This window comes from Hemicordylus capensis, chromosome 2 (genome assembly GCF_027244095.1).
Source record: "Hemicordylus capensis ecotype Gifberg chromosome 2, rHemCap1.1.pri, whole genome shotgun sequence".
In the NCBI taxonomy this organism is placed as follows: domain Eukaryota; kingdom Metazoa; phylum Chordata; class Lepidosauria; order Squamata; family Cordylidae; genus Hemicordylus; species Hemicordylus capensis.
In genome coordinates, this window is record NC_069658.1 from 110,894,947 (window position 1) to 110,916,644 (window position 21,698).

Genomic DNA, 21,698 nt, shown 5'->3' on the forward strand with positions numbered 1-21,698 from the left:
AAGTTCCAACTGCTCCTCGCAGCTTCCCAAGCCAGCTTCTCGAGAGACGCGTACTCCGTTAGGTGATGGCAACGCACCCCTCTCCAGGGCCAAGACTACCATGCTAAGCACACTTAACGTTGACACAATCCGGGCACGTGAGCGCTCAGAAGCGGCCTTTGCCATTGCAGCGTTTCTAAGCAATGCAACACCCTTCCCAGCGGGCAGGAGGAGAGCAAGCAAGCAACCAGCCCCATACTTGGCTCCTCCCCGCTGGGCGGAGACGTCAGTCGTCAGCCGCCTTCAGCAGCAGCTCTTGCGCTTCGTAGAGAGTCTCTGCCTCGTGACGCAGCTCGCGAATTGTCGCCCCAGCCTCGCGAGCGCAGGCCTGGGGAGTTTTCTTTCCCCACCACCCCGAGGCGAACAGACAGGGAGAAAGTGCAGCTCGCCAGGAAAGGCCGGGCTCGGGGAATTCTTCGTGCGCCTGGAGAAGCTGGCACAGAGAGGCGCTGCTGGTGGTTCTTCTTCTTCTTCCTCCTCCTCCTCTCCTTGCTGACCAGTGCCTCGGAGAAACTTGCCTGCGTGCAGTGGCTGGCTAGTTTGGAAGAAACGGCCCCGAGGGCGCAGTAGCCACAGCAACACGGGTGAGTAAATGACAAGCTCCAAATACGCCTGTTTAATATACGTGTGTACACATATGTTGTTCCGACTTCTACAGTTGCGCGCATGTGCATCCGAAGGCGAGCACGGGAGAAGGAACCCCGCGGTGTCCTCCCTACCTCAGCAGGGCGGCAAGTTCTGGGGAATCGTTAGTTTGCCTTGGCAAATGTGTGCGAAAGAAAAGGAGACGCGTATTGTGCAGTCTTTCCTCACTTCTCCCTTTCTTTATGGTTGAGAACTTCAAACTGCTGATTTCTCTTATCCACCCACCTCGAAAAACTCTGCTCCTGATTCGGGTTGTTTAAGAGGGGGGGGTGTGTGTGTGTGTGTGAACGAAGCCAAATTGGTTGGTGTACTGTATTTATCAAATGTGGAAGAATACCCAGAATGTACTGTTCAGAGGAGGCCAGGAAAGCGGGGCGGGGTGGGTGGGTCATTTTTAACTCAAGGTAAAATTGTGCCTTCATTTAAAACAATAATTCTTTTGTTTAGACTGAGGCAGAAAGATGCGAACACCTTCCCCATGGACAGAAGAGGCCTTTCTTTCACCTTTCCCACGGTGTGTGTTTGTATTCTCTCTCTCTCTGTCTCTCTGGCCTATGCTTAAATAATGCACCGCCAAAATATGATATATATTTATAGTGTCATTAGGACATTAATTGTTTAAAGGAATGAGATCTTCTCTCCCCCCTCCCAATATTCTTGTTGTACCTTGGCTACAATATAAACATTGTACTTAAGCATATTACCTTGTTATGATTTCTCTTTCTCTGTGCTTCCTTTTTCTTTCTCTCAATATAAAATCTATTCCATTGCCAATCCATTTCTTCCTTAATGAGAAAAAAGGTTGTGTAGATTATTGAGAGGTGACAGCAGACTTCTTGGGGTGAGGAAGAAGAAATAAGCTATGCAGTTGCAGTAAAACTGAAGGTAGGGAGACAGTACTGTATAGCCCTTCATCCTCTCACTTTAATCACTGCATCTTCTTCCTTTTCTTCTCTGTTTATATAGGAAAGTAATTCTTTTTGGAATTGCTGAATTGTTAAGGAACATTACATTTTGAAGGAAATGAAAAGTATCAACAAGAAATATATTTTAACTTTATAATGTGTTTAGTTCAAATTTAATTTTTAATACACAGCCAGCTCCAAAATGGCAAATTTGGGGCCAAATTGTATGTGATGTGGGAGATCTGTGATTGGATCTTCCAAAGTCTTTTTCTTCAGTTAAAAGCAGCTGCGAGGGTCAAGGGTTTGATTTGGGTCATTCCACCCCCATCACCAAAGGTGCTTTTAGCTCTGTGTGTGTGTGTGGGGGGGGAGTTGGGGAAGGAGTGTGAGGAGAAAGAGTTAAGCTCCCTCTACACAGCATGTGATCCTGATTAAAAATTTTCTCTAGAGTGGCCCTCAGTTGTGTTGTACAAGCCACCATCTTCCATGTACTTTTAACCATTTGTCAGTAAAATGTTATTGTATACACTTCTTAAGGAAAAATGAAAAGTATTGCTGTAGGAGGATAAGGTGTCAGTTTCATTAGCTACTACATCATTTTGACATCTGTAACATGATAGTTGCTTTGTTGAAACACCTCTCTTATGGTGTTTCCTCGTGGTCTGTTAAAGACAGCAAATCAGATCTTGCTTTCTGCAAATGATAGTGTTTAATGATGCTGGAATAGGTAAAGGAATGCAAAACTGCTTTTACAATTTGGACATTTAAAGCGCATCTGAGTGGAGGAGTAGGTGAATGCTGGCTTAAAAAAACCCACATTAAAAACTGTGCGTAGCTATACAGTTTACATGGTTTTCTTTTTCTGTTAGAAGCACGTCTCTGTCTTCCCTATATTTATTTATTTATCAAATTTATACCCCGCCCAAACTTACTTCTCTGGGCGGCCAACATAGCAAACATGTAAAATATATGAATGACAGGTGGGAGACCTTAAACATTCATGTATGGGCAACTGTGAGCTATGACTCTTGGGCACACACGCCAATGTTTAAGGATGTGTGTCTGTTTCTCTGTTTTGCTATAGAGAAAAAGCACCAGGGTAGTAGTGGTGTATCTATGGCAGATATGATGATCACGTTGCAGAGAGTTGCAGTTGTCAGTAATGTAGACGTTAAGAGTACAGTCTTACTAAATCCTGTGGGACATTTTCTGTGCATTGCCGCAGAAAATGACTAAAACTCATTGCATAGCTCTTGTGTATGCCATGTTATTTTTACTCATTTTTTCATACCAGTTAATTACATAATTAATTTTAGGATGCTATATTGGCCCTGGTGTGCTTTTATAGGTGTGATTTTAATGAGTTGCTTTATTAAAAAGCTGTATTTTAGGTTTTTTCTGAGGGAGGTAGAATTCAGCTTCAGAAAAGTGAAGGTAATTTGAATGTTAGGAGTTAAGCATGTTACCAAAACATAGTTTTGCAAGTTTCTGAAATGTATTGCTCATATTCAGAAACTCAGTAAGTTTAGTATGCTTTTAAAAACTGATAATTGGGTGGTTCTGCTGTGGTTCATTTCTTTGTAGTTATGGGCTGTCCAAAATCAGCATAAACGTACTTTGTTTTGGTGTGCTTTCAAAGGTAAAGCAGTATTTTATGCAAGTTGAGTTACAAACTTAACATTTTACAAAAAAAAATCATTGAAGAAATGAATTAAGTTAATATTTAACTTTTAAAATCTGTGTGTTTGGCCCACTTTATTAGGTTTGTGACAGTGGGCCTTTCCCCAGAATGATATGCTGTTCCATGGAATATTGAATCTTTCCTTAGTTGCAGACCTATGTGAAATGTCTTTCTGGTATCCACTACTTGATGCCAAGCTAGAATTTTCTGCCTTTCAATACATCCAACACTTTCCAAAGTACTGAACAGTGTAACAGTGTATACTGAGATGTCATGATTATTTCTGGTATATCTTTTCCTAAATATGGAACGAAAAATAGTTAAAGCTGCTATTAGGAGTGCCCTAGAAGTGAAGCTGTCTTAATGTTTGGAACCTTTGTCCTCTTGTCGCTTCTTCCTGTGCTGACCTTTACATGTGTGTACTGCAAGTATGCAAACAACCACAAGAAAAACCCTGCACAGGACCATATAGGAACCATGAAATACATCAGAATGCATCAAGGAGTATTGTTGCTTGTGAAGGGAAATGGTACATATACACTATAGGAGGGACAAGGAGGATGTAGCTCATTGGTACCATCACCACAATATGGTACTTCTACTTTCAGTTTTTTTCAGTAACATTTTTCCATGGTAGCGAGCACCAGTTGTCCATAAACATGTTTCAAACTCTTGGCCTTGAAGTTCTCACTACGCCATTTTGTTCATGGTCTGGCTGTGGTATCAAGCATGCCTTTTTATGAATTGGCAATAGGAGATACAGTATTACTAACTTCTGAATGTTGCTAATGTTGACGACACTGCTGTGCTCAGCAGCAGTTGGAAAATGCATAGGCTCCTGAAGATATTCCTTTGTGTTCTGACAAACTGTCTTGTGCCGAGGCTCTCTAGGTTTTATTGTGTAGCATTAGTGTCCTGTTGACAGATATAGCATGCTAACCTTACCACTGGTAGCGTGTTGCAGCTGACTGTTTGAGGCAAGTCACAATGTGCCAACCTGTTCCCCAGTGAGCCCAGTGCTGACACGGAGTGTCACCCTTGTTGACCCAACGTCCCCCCATCAGGAGATGACATTGACACCAAGTACCATGGAAAGTGAGCGGAATGAGTGATGCCAGTGTTGGCCTCTCAGCCCCTCCTCAGATCCTGTGGCTCAATTGCCTGCTTACTTTCCAGGCCCACACATGCTCTTTTCTGAGGCCAGCATGTCTGCTTGCTGTCAGCAGTGGAAGGGAGAAATAGGATCCAGCAATCTGGATAAATGACACTTTCATTTTAGTTCATCTAGAAAAGAGATATATTTCAAACCTAAAAACAGGGTGGATTTGATTTAAATCAAACTAACTTAAAAATAAAAAAAATCCGATTTAAATAAAAAAAATCCGATTTAAATTTAAAAAATCGGATTTTTTTGATTTAAATCGGATTTTTTTAATTTTTATCCACCCTGCTAGTGATTTAAATCGTGATTTAAATCAGTTTGATTTAAATCAAATCCACCCTGCCTAAAAACAAGAGAAACACAATCTAGAGGAAGTTAGATGTGGCTAAATTCATTCATTCATGTCAGTGACATTTGTATACTTGAGTGTTCTCTCTAATACCATTTACTTCAATGGGATGTAGACATGTGATAATCCTTGTACAGTTGGACATGGTCTGGAGTCTTATGTGGATTGGCCAGTGTCCTGGATACATTTCAAGGAGTCTATCTGGATGCAGCTTGGAGGCTTATGTGACACATCAATACTGTTGCTGCTTCAATTTCTCTGCCTGAGTTTGAGGTGGTCATAGGCATCCACAGGGTGGGGCAAGGGTGTGTGAGTTGGGTATTGGGGGCACTATTCTGCACTGGTTTCATTCCTTCTTTAGTGGGCACTTTTAGTTCTTGTGCATTGGTGGCAAGTGCTCTGCCCTGTGATCACTTCTCTATGGGGTCCCTCAGGGCTTGGTTATTGCACCCATTCTTTTTAACATCTACATAAAACCACTGGGATAGGTCATCCACCGGTTTGGGGTGAAATTCCATCAATATTATTTATTTATTTATTTATTTATTTATTTATTTAATAGATTTTTATACTGCCCCAACCCAACGTCTCGGGGTGGTTCACAATAATAAAACAATACAAATAAATAAAACATGAAAATCAATTAAAACTCCAAAAAGCTGCCTAAAACGAGAACAATTTACAAAATTTAAAATTACAAAAGCTAAAAGGCCTGGTTAAAAAAATGAGTCTTCAAGGATCATTTAAAAACCGCTAGAAATGGGGAGAGTCTTATACCAGCGGGAAGCACATTTAAAGTCTTGGAGCGACAGCTGAGAAAGCCCGTCCCTGAGTGGCCACCAAACGACTTGAAGGTAGCCACAGACGGGCCTCCCCTGACAAATGCAGTGGACAATGGGGATCGTGCAGAAGAAGATGCTCTCTTAAATACCACAGGCCTAAGCTGTTTAGGGCTTTATAGGTTATAACCAGCACTTTGTATTTTGCCCTGAAACCTAGTGGCAGCCAGAGTTACTCCTGTAATATAGGAGTAATATGGTCTCTTCAAGATTATCTGAAGACCAACCTGGCTGCCGCGTTCTGTACTAATTGTAGTTTCCGGACTATATACAAAGGCAGCCCCACATAGAGCGCATTGCAGTAATCAGGTCTGGAGGTTATCAGCAAATGTACTACTGTTCTGAGGTCATCAATCTCAAGAAATAGATGCAGCTGGCGTATCAACCGAAGCTGATATAAAGCACTTCTGGCCACTGCCTCAACCTGAGAAATCAGGGAGAGACGTGAATCCAGAAGCACTCCCAAACTGCGTACCTGTTCCTTTTGAGGAAGTGTGACCCCATCTAGAACAGGCAGGTCAATATGGTTTCCCGAGTTATGACCCCACACAACAAGTACTTCCGTCTTGTCTGGATTCAGTCTCAGTTTGTTATCCCTCATCCAGCCCATTATCACCTCCAGGCGAGCATTCAGGGAGGATATGCTTTCTCCTGCTGATGATACGCAGTTGTATATTGCCACCCCAGGCCATTCTGGAGATGCTGTTTCTGTGCTTGCCCAGTGTCATAAGAACAGCACTGCTGGATCAGGCCCAAGGCCCATCTAGTCCAGCATCCTGTTTCACACAGTGTGTTGGGAACACTCTGACCCCAACATTCAACCCAGAGCTACCAACTCAGAATTATATGGAACCCAGGCCTATGTCTGATTCCATTTTATTAAGTACTCAATTAATGCCTGAATTCAGATAACCTAACCAGTACATGATACCCAGACCCCATGATTTGTGAAGGCAGGGGTAATTTAGCATTGTTTATCAGTGCTTGTGAAACTCACAAGAGACACAATGGGTCAGGCTTAATTACCAGTCTCACACTGCTAAAATTAACTTGCTCTCCAGTTATCCCCTTACCTCGCTGACAGGATGCTTCTGTCTTAGTCAAATGTATTGATTAACTAGCCTCAAACATGTACCCCTTTTTGATGTTACTTTAAACATTCTTTTGTTATAATTACACATTAGATAGATGTACACAAGGAGTAATTACTCCTTGTGTAATTGCTGTCTCACACAAATAAACCTAATTCTTTCACTAACTCCTCTGACTTTTAACACCTTCTGGGACCAGGCGCCAGAAATCTGGGGACAAGAAAAGATGCTCATTTGCAGCTCAGAGATGCAGATTTGCTTTGGGCAAAATAGAACAGTCTCTTCTCCAGAACAGCAGCTAACAGAAGATGGGATTGAAATCTCCCTGGGCTGAACTGATATCTTGATAATTAAAAGACAATATCCAGAGGATAACAGGAATGAACATCTTTTGTGATCCAGGAGACCCAAATGGACATCAAAGGATGGAGCCACTATAAGAAGGGAGTCTCTGCATATGGCAGTTGGCAATCTTTGCCTAACAAGCAATACTTGCTCATGAGCGATCCCAGAGTTTGCTGCTAAAAGCAGGAACTCTTTCCATGGACAGGAACTGTTGGTGCCTGCTCCATGGACAGGAACAGTGAGAGGTCAAGACTTCCCCAGCCATGGTGCTCTCACTCTCTGCCCCGCTTTGAGCAAACTAGCACCATCCTGTTTGACTGCTTGAAGCTTGCACCTCAGGCTCCTGTTCTCCAGCACCTGCATTTCTCCTCCATCTGAAGCCTGCATCACTTTCAAGTTCCAGCAATGAACAACTCCTTTGAAGCCTTCTTCATGAACCTGGCGAGATGCCTATTCAACACACAGCCTAGCCTGTTCCCCACTTCGCTCCTCCCTACTAATCACTGCCACCCCTTTCCTGAGCCTTCCCTTCCTCCTCCTCCTCTCTCTGTTTCTCTCTAAATGCTTTATTAGGATTTGTTAGACAGCTGTAACTATTGATTGCACACACCTATGATAGCTAGGCACACTGAATCAGAGAGACGTTTAATTTAGATGACGTGTTTGAATTTTATCCTGATGAGCAACTTTCTTTAATAAAGCCCGTTGAATTATTTATGAGTGTTTTGGCCATCTTTCTACCTTTGCTCCCAGACTATACATGGTCACTGTATAAAAGAACTGATCACTTTGTGACACTGGTGAAACCAGCCTAATTTCATATGCTAGCTCCGGAGAATATCTAGTATACAAATCAGACTTGGTTTACAACAAGTGGCCCACCAGATGCCGCTGGAAGCCTACAGGCAGGAGTAGAGGGCATAGCCTCTCTCCTGCTGTTACTCCCCTGCAACTGGTACTCAGAGGCATCCTGCCTCTGAGGCTGGCCTATAGCCCTCAAACTAGTAGCAGTTGGTAGACCTCTCCTCCATGATGTTATCCAAACCCGTCTTAAAGCCATCCAGGTTGTTGGCTGTCACCACATCTTGTGGAAGAGAATTCCACAAGTTGATTATGCGTTGTGTGAAAAAGTACCTCCATTTGCTTGTCCTAAATTTTGTGGCAATCAATTTAATGAGATGACCCCTGGTTCTAGTGTTGTGAGAGGAAGGAGAATTTCTCTCTCTCCACTTCCTCTATACCATGCATTATTTTATAGACCTCTGTCATATCTCCCCTCAGTCGAATATTTTCTAAACTAAAAAGCCCAAAGTGCCTTGGCTTGTAAGGAAAGTCTCTAGGCTCCCGATCATCTTGGTTACCCTCTTCTGAACCTTTTCCAGTTCTACAATGTCCTTCTTTAGATGTGGTGACCAGAATTGTATGCAGTACTCCAGGTGTGGCCGCACTATAGATTTGTATAAAGGCATTATAATATTAGCCATTTTATTTGTAATCCCCTTCCTAATGATCCCTAGCATGGAGTTGGCCTTTTTCACAGCTGAACCCAACTAATTTATCATATTGCCAAACAGAAGAATAAGTTGACTTTTTCAAGCTGCCAGGGTGCATTTAGCAGTCAAGATAGTTCTTCATGTATGCTACAGAAAAGGAGTTGGGTCTTGTATTATTTGGTCAGAGCTCACTGTTGTGTGTTGTGTCTTTATGAAGTAAGCATGATTTTTAAAGGATATTTGCTAGTCTTTTGAACTTAGAAGTTGGCACTGCAGTTGTCATTAGAAGTGGCACTCCACTTGTCACTTAGAAGTTGACACTGTAGGGGTTGCCACATGAATGGTAAGGTAGGGTTTGACAAGAAATGAAAGTGCAGTAATTTCAGGAATGGGAGTGTGTATACAATGCAAATAAAAGGGTGGGGTGTTCCCCCACCCTTTCTTACTGTGAGTTAAGCTCTTGCTTGAATTATTTCATTAAAGTCTATAGAATGCATTTTATACACAATATTTGATCCCATCTTATTGACTGGACAATTAAGAGCTAAATCTATCTTGGCATAATTTGTAAAAGCAGACCTGCAGTTTTGCTGCCTTTTGTTTTCCTAGTTAGGTGTCTCTCTAAGTGACTCATGTGCTCATGCAAATGAGGGTGGATATCACCCTGTGATGAAGTAATCATGGATATTTCTTTGGCTGTGGTGCTTAACTTCATGACAAAACTGAAGTGCTTCAGAAATCTACAAACCACACAATTATTCTCTATTTTATTTGCCACTTGTTTCAATACCAGAAAATAAAAACGGTGAAGTAGCCTCAGTGCTGCTACCCACTGCCTGCAATGTATAGTTTGAAGAGACTCTCCTAATGCGATTACAGCTGCATTAAAGGTGTTAAATGTATACAAAGCAATGTAGAGGTATTAGGTCAACTGTAGATTATACAGACTGAGTATATGGGAGAGATAGCTCATTAGGTTCATCTTCTACATTTTTTGTAGGAAGCCACATTAATGTAAGCTAAAAATAACTTTGCTTAGTCTCCAGCTGCTACAACAGAACTATGTGCATCACCACACAGTGTATGCATGGAAACTAAATGTCCAGTTTCTAAATAACTTATATATAATTGGATCATGTTTATGTATAGTTATTGCAAGTTTGTTTTTAAAATTTAAACTGTACTTCCGTCAGTATTGTAAAAAAACACTTGAACATCCTAGGAAGCTAGAAACCAGCCTGCTAACGATATGCACAGATGAAAAAACCCCCGCAGTTGTTGGTGCCTAGTGATCTTAAATTTACAGGAACCTAGATTCTCATTCTCTCTCTTCTTCTCCTGATCTAGGTAGACTTCTGCTTTTCTCTCTCTCCACAATGCCTGTTTGCTACACAGCTAAGGAGAAATAATTAGTCCTCATCTGATGGGATTGGGTGTGTGTATATTAATTGCCTAAAGAAATTTGGGGCAAAAGTTGTCCCTTATAATATTCTTCTTGGTAGACTACTATGGTAAAATTCAGATACTATAATTGTAGAACTCCCAGGTATATGGAACTAGAATTGTGACTGATGGCTTCTGACTGACATACAAACACACTAAACTTTGTGTGCTGTATTTGATTCCCCCGCCCCAGTGATAAAGCTCTTTTGGAAAATCAAGATTTGTTGACTGAACTGTTGAAATAAAGTTTGCTTCTCTACCACTTTCATCCCAGGAGTTCCCTTCCCTATTAAAAATATTTGAGTCCATCTGTCTAGTGGATTAACACTAGTCTGGGAGGCAGCTCAAATTCACGTTCTTCCCATTACTCAGTAGTTGGTCTAGTTCAAGTCACGATTTTTCAGCTTTGGTTCTGAATCTGTAAAATAAGAGTGACATTTAATGAAGCTGGAGTTGAGGATGGAGGACTATAAAACACTGCTTCACTAAAAGTTCTTATACAATTGACCAGCAATAATACTTGAAAAATACCCTTTTCAATTATTACTATACAATAATCCTTGGGAGGTGTCCACTGTAACGGACTTTGGCAGGGCATGTGTATTGCAGGAACACCCGAAGTGGCATTGATGGTAGGTGTGTTTTGCACTGGCTCCCAGATCCGTGGCTAACTGTTTATATCCCATTTGAGCTGCTGAGCATCATAATACAGTCCAGGGGTTCTCAAATTTGGGTCTCCAAATTTTGTTGGACTATAGCTCCCATCATCCTGAACCATAATGGTATTTGGCCATTGTGGCTAGAGATGATGAGAGTTGTAGTTCAGTAACGTAAATATAGTAATTTTAATTCTTTCTCTTGCTCCAAGGAGCTCACATTGGCATATATTTGGTGCAGAACAGCATCATAGGGAGGGAGAATTTAGTTAACCTATATCTTCCTCAATGAAATTGAATTATCACTGATAGGGAAAGTCCAATTTGGAAATTGACTTTTTGTTCTAAATATTATCTTCATACTCACTGGTAACCAAAACTGGTGTACACTTTAGTCTTAAGTCCATTATAGAAAAGAACATAACAACCCTGCTGGATCAGTCCCACGGCCTATCTAGTCCAGCATCCGTTTCCCACAGTGGCCCACCAGATGCCTCTGGGAGGCTCACAACCAAGAGATGAAGGCATTGTGTAAGGTGCATTTTTTTCTATTCAAAAAGGGCATGATTTTAATTTTGATTTTTAAAAAAATTTGTTGATAGATGCATGGTTCATCCAATCTGTCTTAATTACAGTTGCTTTTCATACTTTGGCTTAGATGGTTAATTCTTACATTGTAAAGACTGGTTCTCCCCAAGTGTTGTGAAACTGCCAAAACTTAATTTTGAGTTGGCCTGTGCACCTTTGTAACTTTATATTAGTCAGAGGAAACTGGGAAATATGTGCACTAGCTTGCATGACTCACCATTGGTAGATAATTCTAGCTGGATTTAAGTACCAACATTATTATTTTAAATAGTGCCATTGCCTTAGTGACTGATTTCTGATGTTATCAAAATGATGAGACAAAATTCTCTCATGAAGCAATTTTGCATATGTCCCTGAAATATGTGTGACACTTGGGGACATACCTGTGAGTTATACAAGCGCTTCTGGGGAAAGGATAGATCAGCAGAAGTCACCCCTTCCATGCACACTTCAAATGACAGAACTGTAGCTGCTGTTGGAGTTTCTTGTTTGGCTGCATGTGTGCAGTGTTGTTCAGGATGTTGCCTGTATCTGACTGTTTCCCAAGTAGCTAAGTATTTGAACAGAAATATTTGATGGGCGGGGGGGACCTCAGTAAAAATACTTAACTGTGTGTTTAAATGTTATATGGAAACACATTCAAAGCTTTATGTGGAAGGAAATTATTTTTAAAGGGGTACTTAATAAATCAACATGTGTACTTTCTCACCTACTTTCTAGAGATAATTACCTGAAAAATCTTAATTAAAACTTTGAAATTGCCAGGCTGGCCTAATATTTCATTGGCATAGATTTCATTGTTAATGAATTCTTAGAACTAGAAAATTGTACACGAAAAAATAAAGTATGGGAAATTTCCCACAAAATTTTCTGTTTTGGAAAATGGTCGATCCCACATCGCTGAATTTAACAGTGAAACAATGGGAGCTCAGCATGATGGCTGCAGTAGTCTGGTACTCTCTTTGGGCATAATTAGTCAAGTCCTTTTTCACAGTTAGATCTCTCTCTCTTTTAAAGGGGCTCCTGTTCCTCACTAAGTCCCATATACCTTGTTCATTTTTTACATTGCCTGCGATTAATATGTGCATGTTTATTTGATTTATTAATTTATTTGCTTTATGTACCAAATGGCTCAGGGTGGTTTACAACAAATAAAAACAATTAAAATCAATTTAACATTTAAAATAAAAACTAAATCAATTAAACAATTAAAATATTTAAACATTAACATTAAAATTTAAACAATTAAATCTAATTAAAAGCCTGGGTAAATAAATGTGTCTTCAGCACCTTTTAAAAAGTTGCCAGAGATGGGGAGGCTCTTATTTCAACAGGGAGCGCATTCCAAAGTCCAGGGGCAGCAACAGAGAAGACCTGTACCCAAGTAGCCGCCACACGAGTTGGTGGCAGCTGCAGGCGAACCTCTCCAGATGATTTCAGCAGGCAGTGGGGCTCATGGTGAAGAAGACGTTCTCTTGAATACCCAGGGCCTAAGCTCTTTAGGGCTTTATAGAGAATGACCAACATCTTGTATTTTGCCTGGAAACATATTGGCAGCCAATGTAATTCTTTCAACACAGGAGTGATATGGTCTCTCCTAGATGATCTAGAGACCAACCTGGTCACCGCGTTCTGGACCAGCTGCAGTTTCCAGACTATGTACAAAGTCAGCCCCACATAGAGTGCATTGTAGTAATCCAGTCTAGAGGTTACCAGCATATGTACCACTGTTTTGAGGTCGTTCATCTAAAAAAACTGATGCAGCTGGCGTATTAGCCAAAACTGATAAAAGGCATCTCTGGCTACCACAACCTGGGACACCAGGGAGAGGTTCAGATCCAGAAGCATCCCCAGACTGCGTACCTGTTCCTTCTCGGGGAGCGTGACCCCATCCAGACCTGGCAGATCAATATCGTCTCCCGAGTTCCTTCCCCGCACAATAAGTACCTCCGTCTTATCTGGATTCAGCCTCAATTTGTTATCCCTCATCCAGCCCATTACTGCATCCAGGCAGGCATTTATTAAATCTACTTCTCCATGTCAACCTCATTGGGAGAAGGTTGACATGGAGAAGTAGATCACCAAATCTCCTGATGATCTCTCCCAGTGGTTTCATGTAGATGTTAAACAACATCGGAGACAATATGGAGCCCTGAGGGACACAATAGGAAAGTTCACATTTTGAAGAACAGTCCCTGAGAGACACCATCTGTTATCTGCCCCTGAGATAGGTGCGGAACCACTGCAGAGCAGTGCCTCCCACCCCCAGTCCCCTCAGACGTTCCAGAACAATACTCGCTGAGAGATCCAAAAGGACCAACAGAGTCACACTCGCTCTGTCAGTTGCCAATTAGATTATCCATCAGGCTGACCAAGGCAGTCTCCACCCCATAGCCAGCTCAGAAGCCAGTTTGAAATGGGTCTAGATAATCAGTTTCCTCCAAGACCCGCCTGGAGCTGGGAGGTCACCACCTTCTCAATCACCTTGCCCAGCCATGGAAGGTTAGAAACAGGCCTGTAGTTGCTTAACTCTGAGGGATACAAGGCAGGCTTCTTCAGAAGCGGTCTAATGATTTCCTACTTCAGACAAGCGGCATCCTACCCTCCCTCAGAGAAGCATTTATAATCTCTACCAGGCCCTCTATAACAGCCTCCCAGCCAGATAGTATAAGCCATATTGGGCAAGGATCGAGAGGACAGGTGGTAGGCTGCATCATTCTGAGCCACTTGTCCACATCCTCAGGAGTCACAAATTGAAATTGATCCAGGGTCGTCACATAAGAGAAGCTGCTGCACACCTCGCATCAGACTCTGTAACATTTGAGAGCCAGCGTGGTGTAGTGGTTAGAGTGCTGGACTAGGACCGGGGAGACCCGAGTTCAAATCCCCATTCAGCCATGCTACTAGCTGGGTGACTCTGGGCCAGTCACTTCTCTCTCAGCCTAACCTACTTCACAGGGTTGTTGTGAGGAGAAACTCAAGTATGTAGTACACCACTCTGGGCTTCTTGGAGGAAGAGCGAGATATAAATGTAATAATAATAATAATAATAATAGTGGAGTTTGAATCTAAATCGGCCTGAATACTATAGACTTTGTCCACACAAAACTCATTAAAAATGTAACAGTGAATAATTATTGGTTCCAAGTACCTATTCAAGGTGGAAGGGGCACACATTATCCCCTTCACATCCCTGAACAACTCTGCCAGATGTGAGCTTGTGGATGCGATACTTGTGGCAAAGAATTGCTTCTTTGCCGCAAGTATCACCTTAGCCTAGATCTTCAAATGCACTCCATGTAACCACCCAGAGATGAGAATTTGGGGTGGTGTACAAATTTGATTAATAAGTAAATAAAATAAATAAATGTAGTAGTCTATCGGATTAGAGACCAGTGTTTCTTCACTTGTGCTCTAGTCATCTGCCTCGCTGCTTCAGCCCCTGTAGTTCTTCTGTATAAGAAGGGGCCAGTTTTGAAGCAGGTTGGAGAGGACGCTTAGGAGCGATCATGTCCACTGCCCTGGTTAGTTGATTATTCCAATTCACCGGAGTATCGACTGGATCACCAGTGGAACAGACACTAAATCCCTCCAAGGCTTCTGAGAATCCTATTGAATCAGATAACCTTCTTGGGTAGACCATCCTAATCCCCCCCCCGCCCCTGCGGAGGTGGAACATGGTTGTGAGTCCAACCTTAACCAGATGGTGGGCTGTCCATGACAATGGGGAAATCACCAGAGTCCTCACCCACGGAACACCACCCTGTTCAGAGTGAACGACCAGATCGAGCATGTGACCAGCAATATGCATTGGTCCCGAGACCACCTGAGATAGGCCCATAGTTGTTATGGCTGCTATGAACTCTTGAGCCACTCCAGACAAATTGGTCCCAAAGTGAACATTGAAGTCGCCCAGCACCACAAGCCTGGGAGACTCCAAAGCCAAACCCAAGACATAGGAAGCTGCCATATACTGAGTTAAACCATTGGTCTATCTAGCTCAGTATTGTCTTCACAGGTTGGCAGCAGCTTCTCCAAGGTTGCAGGCTGGTATCTCTCTCAGCCCTATCTTGGAGAAGCCAGGAAGGGAACTTGAAACCTTCTACTCTTCCCAGAGTGGCTCTATCCCCTGAGGGGAATATCTTTCAGTGCTCACACTTCTAGTCTCCCTTTCATATGCAACCAGGGCAGACCCTGCTTAGCTAAGGGGACAAGTCATGCTTGCTACCACAAGACCAGCTCTCCTCTCAGCAAGTCAGTAAGATAGACTAAGTCTGTCAGCTCAGTTAGGGACTCGGTTGGCAGCAGGATGATTGGTACACCAAAAGAAGTCCCAGACCATCCCTGGTCCCCAAACTTAAGTACATACATTCAGTATGGTCAGACACTTTGACAGGCATCCTGGCAAGGGAGATACTGTTCTTATAGACCACATCCACATCCACTCCATCTCCCTGCCCACGTCCCCTCCCCTGCTCCTCAACAGAGTACCCTGGAAGGAGAAGCTGGGACCAGACTGGGCCACCAGCCTTCCCCAGTCAAGTCTCTGTAACACATCAGATCGGCCCCTCCTTCATCCAGAATCAGATAATAGATGTTATCAGGTTTAGTTTGGACCAACCTGGTATTACAAAGGAGCAAGACAAGGAGCTGTGCATTTTGAGCTGTGAGGGCACAATAAGTCCTATGAGCAACAAAACAAATAAAGCAAGTAAAAGTTAATATGAACACGTGAAGGTAACACTAACTATAAATGCATAAAATGTGCTGCAGTAAGTATAGGAACAATGCTGAAATTGAATGCTGCCATCTCGGGGATGTGTGATTGGCCCAAGGTTATCTAGAGTCACCAAGGTGGCTGGGCTGTGGAAAATTGACAGCAAGAGAATCTGCTGTGCTTCTTGGCAAGGACGTTCTACATTCAAAATACCACTTTGAAGGCACAGTTAATCTTACCTTGTCTTCCCCTACCTGCTCTTCATTTTATCCTCGCGTCATCCATTTGAGATGGGTACGGCTGAGAGATTACTTGTCCAGGATCATTTGTATTCTTTATGGCCAAGTGGAGACAAGTACCTGGTCTCCCTGGTCAAATCTTATTAGTGTTAACAATCTTAATTCCTTGCTTGCTTGCCTCATGACCCAGTAGTATCCAGAGCAGGGCATTGCTGCAGAGTCTAGTATTCAGTTTGTTTTTGGCCTTCAAATAAAATCATTTTAAAAAAATGTAAATACTGTGAGGTATTTTTGTGGTTTTTTTGCTGCAGTGAAAAATCTTTTTGGTAACAGTGCATGCAGCTTTTGTAGAATAAGTGTTTCGCACAATAGCACCATTGAACATTTACTATAGCAATCTTTTGTTCTCAAACATGCAGCATTCTGATTTTGAAGGATCCCGAATCCAGAACTTAGTATTGCCAGTTTAACAAATACTCTTTAGCCCTATTTCTTACACAGAACTAATTTTTCCTCAAGGCAATGTTTGATTTATAACAGGGATTCTCAGTGTTGGGTCCCCAGATATTATTGGACTTCAACTCGCATAATCCCCAGCCCCAGTGGCCTTTGTTTGGGAATTATGGGAGTTGAAGTCCAATAACATCTGGGGACCCAACTTTGAGAATCCCTGATTTATAAGATAAGAGCAGTATTTAGCTCACAGGAAGATGGATACATGCATACATATAATTGTGGGGTTAGGAACATAGGAAGCTGCCATATACTGAGTCAGACTATAGGTCCATCTCGCTCAGTATTGTCTACACAGACTGGCAGCAGCTTCTCCAAGGTTGCCGGTAGGAATCTCTCTCCACCCTATCTTGGAGATGCCAGGGAAGGAACTTGGAAACTAGATGCTCTTCCCAGAGCAGCTCTATCCCCTAAGGGGAGTATCTTACAGTGCTCACACTTCTAGTCTCCCCTTCATGTACAACCAGGGCAGACCCTGTTTAGCTAAGGGGACAAGTCATGCTTGCTACCACAAGACCAACTCTCTTCCTATAAATACAAGATTTGCAATAATGCCTGTCCTTGTTTATGTTGTTTATGAGCACAGCTTTTTCTATTCCTTAATAAATGTCTCCAGCTCTTGAATTTCTCATATTTTTCTCTTGTCAAGAGATAAAACAAAACATACATGCAACTATTTGAGACTAAGAAACATGTATATATTTACAGTGGGGAGGGAACTTTTCTTGTATGACAAATAGTGCCTTTTTATGGTGTTCTAATGATTTTGGACTTCAATCTCAAGTCTTTTTGAAAGGGCTAAATTATAGCTTGTGCTATAATAATAACAAATATATACAAAATTATATTTATAATTTTCTCTCTCTCTCTCTCTCTCTCTCTCTCTCTCTCTCTCTCTCTCTCTCTCTCTCTATATATATATATATTTGTTAAATATAATAACAAATTTAAATGAACTACCTGAACCTGCACAGAACTTCTGCGTGTTAGTATTTGATTGTTCCCCTTGGCCCTGCCATAGCCCCCTTACCCCAGAGACCTCCCCACCCTCACCTGATCCCCACTCCTGCTCATCCTCCTCCATTCCGTTGCTTCCAACATGTCATTCACATGACTCTGGCATCCATGTGTCATGCAGCCTCTCGCTTCTACTCCAGCAGCCTCCAAATTTCCCTTTCTCCTTTTTTAGGTCTCCAAACTCCACATTTGCTTTCTCTTCCCCTTTGTGTTTTCTTCATTTTCTTTCTCCCCCCCTTCATCTTCTTCCTTCTTTCTTACTCTCTGCCCCTTTCTCTCTCTCTCCTCCCCTCTTTCTTCCCCCTCCCTTCACTCTCTCTCCTCTTTCTTCCTGTCCCTTCTTTCTATTCTCTGTTTCTTTCTTTCTCTCTTCCTCTTTTCCCTTTCTCTCTCTTCTCCTGTGGGTTGTCTCGCAAGCCCCTGTGCACAGAGGCTGGCTGTTGTCCTTCATCCCCTAGGAAGGGTGCTGCTTGGAAATGCTGTGGTTGCAAAGGTTCCCTCTGAGTGCACTGGGGCTTGTGTTGGTGTAAGTGCTGAGTGAGAGATTCAGAAGGCAGTTGGCATGGTGGCATTCTGAGCTCTACTGCTCTCCTGAAGTCCAGTAATCTCCTCTCCTTGAGTGTGAGGGAAGGGCCATGTGCTTTTGTTTTGTGGTCTTACTACCACCGTTCAGTCTGAGGGAGAGTCAGCACAGACACATACCTCTACTTATTGCCTGTGCTGCTTTCACTTGTGTGGCTTTTGTTTTGTTTTTGTATGTCCCCCCCCCCATCTCTTCCTGACTTCTTGCCCAGCTCTGCCTTTTCCCTTTCTTCATAGACTATGGAGGAGCCTGCTGATTGCTCTCCTGAATCCCCAGTAATCTTCCCTCCCTTCCATGTGTGGGAGGGCCATGTGCTTTTGTTCTGTTTTAGGGCCTCAGTGCCGCTAGACCTGTCATTTGGGTGGCAGGCAGGCCAACAGAAGGAGTTTTTGCCACTTCTAGTGCTGCCTCTTTCTCTCCCTCTGCCTCGCCCTCTCGCTCCCTCACTGCTGCTTTCTCTTCCTGCCCATTTGCCTGCCCGCCCGCCTGTTGGCCTGCACCCCCACTGTCGCTTTCTTCTCCCCCGCCCAGCAGCTTACTCATGAACTCTTGCGAGAGCTGCCACTCATGGGATTAGTGACGGGTACATCTAAGAGAATTTTATATATATATATATATATGTTGAAAATGGTACAGACTGCATATGTAAGTATTTAAAAAGATGTGGATCACAAACTTGTCAAAATTAATAGGAACTACTGTGCATGTGGAAAGAACTACCAACTTTATTTTTATTATTTATTTGTATTCTACTGTTAACAGTAGTCAGTGTTGCCACACTAATTTGTTTGCAAACAGCAGACTGTAAGAAACTCCATATATCATGTAGCATCTGTAATACAGAGTTTTAGCATCACTGTAATGCCTACAGTAAAGCTTAGATGTGTCTAAAACCAAGTTCTAGTAATGCATGTATAATAACTTTATAATACTGCCCCATAAGTAAGTGTTCTCTGGGCAGCAAGAATTCCTATTTTTTCGGAATACTTAAAATTGTATACTAGTAGTTTCATTTGAATAAGTCCACATTTCAGACGTCCTGGATTTTGTGGGTTACCAAGAATGACAAATTTATTTGCCACTGTAAATGTATTGTGTAAATGCATAAATTAGACTCTGCAGCTGTGCATATTGGCTCTCGCCCCAGATAAGGAGCAATTGCCCCTGAGTGAGCTGAGTCACAAATGACGCCAGCTTACCTTCTCGCCTGTTGCTTTAGTGCTGAGCTTCACTTCTTGGGCTGAGGAAAAGTGCTTTCTTTCTATCCCTTTACCCTTTTAGGAGCCCCCCCAAGAGTTCAGTGAATGGAACTAGTGCCACTCCACTTGGAGAATATGCAGCAATGCTGTGGTAGCTGTTTGTATGCCCACTTCTGATGGTGGGGCAGGGGAGGGAAGAGACTGGCAGACTGAACTAAATTCACTAAAAAATGCAAAACTTTCAAAGAAGTGTGTGGAACTTTGAAGTTCAACAGATTTCTGTGGCATAAGTTTTGTGGACTTGAGTCCACTATCAAATACATGCATGCACACACAAACACTCTGATACTTTCTCTTAAAGTGCTTGGATGTTAGGCCTGTCTTTGCTTACAGATAGCCACATACTCTAAAAGCTATTCACCAGAAACAATAGGCCACCTTACAGATATATTGGCACTTATCAGCACTATTGAGATTCGGTATCCTCCTGCTCATTGTCCAATGTGATGTATGCCATCATTTCCCTATATAGGGCAAATAGGTCAGTCTCTGGAACAAAAAAGGATAAATGGACAGAAATCTGAACCCCAAAATTGGCAACATTCAGGAGTCCCTGGAAAAACACATTCTCTCCCCACCCCTGGGCTGTTCTCAGTCTTGATATTTCAAAGGAAAACTCCAGCTAATTGCTGAATTAGAATAGCCTTATTCAGATGTCTGCATGCATGCGCATGTTTATGTGAATAACTACATGCATTCACTTAGAAAGTGAGCATGGGTCCAGGTATCTCAAGTGCAGGGTATAGATAGGAAGTGAACTGTTTTATGTGTGTTTAGCAGCAAAATAAATGAATAACTGAGCATGCATTCACTGTACCCAGGTCATTGAATGTAACATGTGAGTAGAGGTGCTGTAGCAGCTGATTTTGATCCTGTTCCATATGGATATAATGGAAACAGTAATTACACACACTATAGAGCTCTTCTCATGATCCGTGAGAAGAGCTCATGGGCAGTCTGTGGGGAAGGAGGGTTAAATGTACCTTCCCCGCAGATCATCGACTCCCTGGGTGATTGATCCAGACGAGCAGCAGCTTCCGGGGTTGGGGTGTCAGGATGCGCTGCTGCGCGTCGCCCTGCTCCCCAGAGCTCCAAAAACACACTGCAAGCGCACAGTGCATTATTGGGATCCCCCCTCCACCCCTGAGTGCACCAGCTGTGGCTGACATATGATTATAAAAAAAACAAGGTTAAGGGAGCACTCGCACCCTTCATCTCGTTTAACTGGGTGGCTCAGTAGGTGGGTTTGCCGCCGTGTAGCCACTGGAATCAAGCCGGATCCCAGTGGTTCACACGAGCATGCAAAATTGGGCTGGGCTCCCTTAGCCCGGTTTTGCATGCTCATGTGAATAGTCTCTATGAGTGTTGAATTAGCATAGCTAATTACAGCATTATCTCTGTCTGCAGCTGTTGTAAACATGGTGTGTGTCTCTCTGTCTGTGGGATCTGTTTTGGCCCAGCTGCTTACAACTTGTTTCTCTATACCCTTTATGTGTACATGTATAAAATATAATCTGCCAAGTGGAGACAGAACTTCATGCACCTGACAAAGTGGGTTCTAGTCCATGAAAATATATGCCAATGCCACAATAATCGTCTTTCAGGTGTGACAAGACTCTGTCATTTGCTTCAACAGAGTAAGATGGCTAAAACCTTTTCCTAAGGAATCTTGAATAAAAGCACCTCCATAACTTGATGGAAATCTTCATTGTAGGAAAAATAATTGCATGTCTGAACCAGGTTTCTTCATATTCTGATTTAGAAGTAATGCATTAATGCACAACTATGCTCAAGACCTATCCTAATTTTTATGAACTACTTATTAGATGAATATATTTGTAGGGCTTTCCTGCCTCCCTGAAATCTGCTCAAAGGTAGGTGGATCCCCTGGAATGGCATGCAATTTGATCAAGGGCTGCAGCAGGAAAGGGCAATTGGTGAAAGCTGGGGATCTTCTACAGCACAAGTGAAAACGCCTGTCTTCTCCTTGGTCAGGGTCACTTTTGATCCAAGGCATAAATAGTAACTGGCTGTCTTACTATACAGTAGCACTCCCACAACGTAAGTGAGGAAACTATGTAACAAAAGCTGAATAATGGATTCTCGCACACTAAATTTTGTATTTTGTCTTATA

At 42.5% G+C, this 21,698-nt stretch overlaps 1 protein-coding gene across 3 annotated transcripts in view; it reads left to right on the forward strand.

The window, feature by feature from the left end:
- The first annotated feature begins 323 nt into the window (after window positions 1-323).
- JAK2 (Janus kinase 2) overlaps window positions 324-21,698 on the forward strand; it is a 140,735-nt gene continuing 119,360 nt past the window's right edge. For 2 of the 3 annotated variants that reach the window (XM_053293956.1, XM_053293959.1), the window contains exons 1-2: window positions 324-623; window positions 1,132-1,198. The gene's annotated coding sequence lies outside the window, so the exon portion shown is untranslated. The remainder of the gene's footprint in view (window positions 624-1,131; window positions 1,199-21,698) is intronic. The other variant, XM_053293957.1, reaches the window with a different exon arrangement.